Source organism: Oncorhynchus mykiss, chromosome 5 (assembly GCF_013265735.2).
Source record: "Oncorhynchus mykiss isolate Arlee chromosome 5, USDA_OmykA_1.1, whole genome shotgun sequence".
NCBI lineage: Eukaryota > Metazoa > Chordata > Actinopteri > Salmoniformes > Salmonidae > Oncorhynchus > Oncorhynchus mykiss.
In genome coordinates this window covers 39,554,744-39,559,425 of record NC_048569.1, presented here as the reverse complement: position 1 = coordinate 39,559,425, position 4,682 = coordinate 39,554,744, and the positions used below count along the sequence as shown (strand labels likewise).

The window sequence follows — 4,682 nt, the reverse complement described above, 5'->3', positions numbered from 1 at the left end:
CTCGGGGGCTATGGTGGTTGAAAGCCATCCCATCCACAATAGTCCTCGGAGAGAACAGGGGCCATGTTCACTACCAGGACCAGCCCAAGCTGTGCCGTAAGTGTGATGAACATGGCCACCTAGCAGACGCCTGCGACAAGGTGGTCTGCATGAAGTGCCGGGAGGTGGGCCAACGCTACGAGGAATGCACGAACGGAAGGTCATGCAACCTCTGTGGCGAGCGGTCCCACCTCATCTGCGGCTGTGGAAGAAGTGGGAGGAGAGGAAAAAACCCTCCCCACCCCAATCCCCCTGACCCAGACTGCTGTGACCCCTAAAGGAGAAAGGGCCGAGAAAGACGGCTCCGGAGAGTTTGAGCGAGAGCTCCCCAAGTGGGTCAAACAGCATGGGGACGGTGTCAGGAGATACAGGAGACGGGGGGAGATTCTGGAGGAACACCTTCCCCACGAAAAAGAAATGCTGAGGAGCTCTCCGACCCCTGAACAGGGTGAGGAAAAAAAGGGCAAGTTGGAATGGGAGAGCTCCCAGGGGGAGGAAGAATCTAGAACATTCCCCCCCAACCAAATCTCCTTTTTAAGTCCTGTTTTAACCTCCTCTCCCTGCCATCCCCTTTACCCCGGAGGGAGAGAGAAAGTACCCGGAAAGTGACCCCTTTTAACTGTTCACAATGCCTTATTTTCTTTTAGCACTGTTTTTACTCACTCCTTACAACTATTAATGTAAGGAGTGTTAAAAACAGAGACACAGGCGCAGTTGGTTATATCCTTTTTTTTTAGAAAGGTTTAACTCAGATGTGTTTTTATTACAGGAGTGCGGTCTACCCTTTTTTTCCTCTTACATTAAATGGCAGGATAAGTGGCCCTCCAGTTGGAGTGGTTCCAATTTTAACAAAAAATGACGGTGTTGCCATTTTAATCAAGACCCCACAGGTGGTGGTGAGGGGGAGCACGGTGGTGGTTGGTGGGTGTTCTTTTTTAGCCAATTGCACTTTTATAAAGAGGGCTTTTAATGTGCTAAATGTGTATGGTTTTAACGATAAACATGACCAGTGCGCAGTTTTAGAAGACCTGCAGTCCCACATGCTAGGGAGGGATCCTCTAGTTGTGGGTGGGGATTTTAACTGTGTTTTAAGTAGAGCAGACAGGAGAGGGGCGGAGAGGATTTGAAGGTAGATAGGTCAAGTGTTTTATTGCAAGGGTTGTGCAGGGATTTTAAACTGACTGACTGTTTTAAAACCCTGCATCCAAGAGAGGAGGGCTTCACCTGGACCAGTGGTGATGGCACCAGAGCCTCTCGCATTGACTATCTGTTTACCCGGGACTGTCCCCCAACTGATGCTAGAATAACCCCTGCTTTCTTCTCAGATCACGTAATGCTGACGTGCACCTTTTCACTAACTTCGGGTGTGGGAAGAGGGCCCTGGAAACTGAACTGCTACCCTTTAGAAAATGATAGAGTAGTTAGTCAGTACAGGAAGCAGTTCAGCCAGTGACAGACGCTATAGGACTTCTTTGACACACAAGCACAGTGGTGGAAATGGTGAAGGGTAGTACGAGGACCTTCTTTAGAGAGATAGGAAAGAAGAAAAGTAAGGAACCATGGTGGGACTGCAGAGGCGACTGGAAAGGTATTTTAATCTAGGTCAACAGGGCTTTGATTTTAACCATGAAATTAAAGTAAAAAGGGAAATGGCATTTTAGGAGAACAGAAAAGTAAGGGGGTTATTTTAAGAAGTAAGGAAAGGGAATTAGAAGAAGGGAAGTTTTAAAGAAAATAGTAAGGGTAGGACAATGACCGGTTTAAAAAACATACATGTTGTTTTAAAAAAACATATACAGAAGGAATAAAATAAGTGTTGAGGATTTTTATGGGGAACTGTTTGGAGTAAAATATGTGTGTGAGGAAACCAGGGGGATGTTTTAACATATATTGACAGTACCTTACCCAACACAGACGACCTAACAAAAGACCTGACGATGACAGAAATTGACAAAGGACTGAGACATTTTAAGAGGGGTAAGTCACCGGGGGAGGACGGCCTCCCTTTGGAGTTTTACCTGACTTTCTGGGATGTTGTAGCCGACGAACTTCTGACTGTTTTTATGTACTTTGAAAAACATGACAGACTAACGGACAGGTTTAGAGTAGGGATCATGACACCTTTATATAAGAAAAACGACAGGACAGACCTTAGAAACAGGAGACCGATTACCCTTTTAAATTTTGATTGTAAACTTTTTACTAAGGATTTAACACTCAGAATGTCTTCTGTTTTAGGGGAAGTGATCCACCCGGACCAAACCTGTGCCATTCCCGGAAGGAAGATCACAGACAGCCTGGTACTGATCAGAGATGCCATCTGTTATGCGAGAGACAGAAACATGCAGCTTGTAGTCCTAAATTTAGATTTCGAAAAAGCTTTTGATCAGATCTCGCACCAGTACCTCTTCAAGGTACTGCAAAAATGGGCTTCCCGGACAGGTTCTTAGCTTGGGTGAGACTGCTGAATGGGGATATCACCAGCAAAATCCAATGGGCATTTGTCAAAAGCAGTGGGAGTACACTGCGGCGTCCGTCAGGACTGTTCGTTATCTCCTCTTCTGTTTATGGCCTGCATCAAACCACTGGCACAGGTCTTGCAAAGGGACCAACGGATCAGTGGGGTGGGTATCCCGGGGAGTGGGGGGGATGACCGCCAAGTGTATTTTTTACATGGACAACTTCAACATTTTATGCACCGACCTTTTATCTTTCGACAGGACCCTGAACAGGACTGACTGATATGGACGAGACAAGACAGAAGCCCAATTCTTCGGACCGTGGGCAGACCCAGATTTGACCAGACTACCAATGACAGTTAAAATGACTGACGTAAGGGTACTGGGGGTAAAGTTTGACAGGAAGGGAGGAGGAAGCGGCAACTGGAGTGGGATCCTGGCGACTGTGCGACAGAGACTGGGTTTTTGGGGACTTCAACAGCTGACTTATGAGGGCAACGTTTTAATCATTAAAGCTGTGATTTTACCTGTGTTTTTATTAATCAGTTCTGTTTTTATCCCCCCACGAACAACTCTTTTAGGTTTGGAGAAGATGCTTTTTTACTTCCTGTGGGGAAGCAAGTGGGAGAGGCTGAGGAGGGAGGTGGTCAAGAGGCCCAGGTCCAAGGGGGGGAAAGGCTTGCCTGACCTCTACTTGTTCCTGGGCAGCCACTACACAGCGCTACATCTCACTCTTGCTACCTCCAACAACAAGACCCAGGCCCTCGCGCCGTTCTGGCTGGGATCTTACCTCCGGACTTTGAGGCTGATCCCAGTCGACCTGCAAGACCCGGTCTCTTTCCTGCTCTCCACACACTATGTCCAGCTCTAGAAGTTTTTAAGACATTTTAAACTGGAAAAAGAGGCAGTTACGGTTTTAACTAAACACCGCTCTCTTCTCTCTCTTGTGCAGGAGCGGGAACCAGTGTGTCCAGTGAGCAGGCTTGCTACAGGTGAGCCCACAATGGTTTGGCACAACGTGGCCCATCCTGCTCTGCTGAATCGGCACCGGGACCTGTCCTAGATGGCCGCCCACGAGATCCTCCCTGTCAGGGCCATTATGCACTCCCGGGGCATGGCGAGGACATCCGCGTGCCCCCGACCAAGCTGCGGCCAAGATGAGTCGTGAGGCACTTGATCTGGGAGTGCAGAGCCACCAGGGACCTGTGGAAGGAGGCAGGCCCCCTGATCTCCCTGTATCTGCCAGCAGGGGAGGACCTAACGCCCAGCTCGTGCTGTATGGGGTGGGCCGAAGGCCTAATCCACCAAAGGCCTTCACTAAGCTCTGGCCCACCCTCACATGTCTTGTCCTTCCTCAACCTGCTGGTAGCAGAACAAGTAGAGACCACCCCCCAGGCTGTGGCCATGGTAGCCACGGAAGCCCTGGTGTGGTACAGAAGAAGGGGGGCCTCGACCCCAGACAAAAGGCCCCCCACTACACCCAAGGTCCCGGTGGCCACGGCTTGAAAGCGCTGCGGCGCCTAGGGCGATGCCCCTAGGAGAGTGATCTCCTCTGGGCCCTGAAGGACAGGACGGTTATTGATTCAGAAGAGCAGGAGGAGGACACACCCCATTCCTGTACAAAGGACCGAAGACAGCTTTTAAACAGAGTGACTTTTTAACACATTTTCATGTCTTAAAAATGTTTTACTTTTGTAAAATCATCTGCACACATTTTAAATGGCTTTTACAGATTGGATGTTTACAAGAAAAAGTTATTTTATTCATAGTGGTTTCTACTGTTTTTAAATAAGCAACATGTACTTTTTAACAAATTTAAATGTAATATTCAAATGCTGTTTTTATGCTTTTATGCTGTTTATATGTGTATAAATGTACAAATATAAATTAGCTGTTTGTAAAGGAAATGTAATAATAAAACTTTTCCAAAATAAAAAAAATTAAGGAAGTTAGATGTAGTTGGCAGAGCCAATGCTAAGTAGCGTTAGTGCAATGACTGGAAGTCTATGGGTATCTACTAGCATGCTAGCAGATACTCATAGACCTCCAGTTATTGCGTTAACACTAGTTAGCATTGGCTCGTGAAACTACCTCTAACTTCCTTCATACTGGAAACAGAGACATAAAAAATGTTATCCACGAGTTCATCTGACTCTAGGGAAGTCGTTAAGGGGCCTCATTGTC

The 4,682-nt window shown here is 47.3% G+C and overlaps 1 long non-coding RNA gene across 1 annotated transcript; it reads left to right on the top strand.

Moving 5' to 3' along the window:
* Positions 1-1,184: 1,184 nt before the first annotated feature.
* LOC110523784 lies at positions 1,185-4,448 on the top strand. Its single transcript, XR_002473487.2, has 3 exons — positions 1,185-1,369; positions 2,278-2,663; positions 2,760-4,448. It is a non-coding gene; the product is annotated as an uncharacterized LOC110523784 (long non-coding RNA).
* Positions 4,449-4,682: the final 234 nt, after the last annotated feature.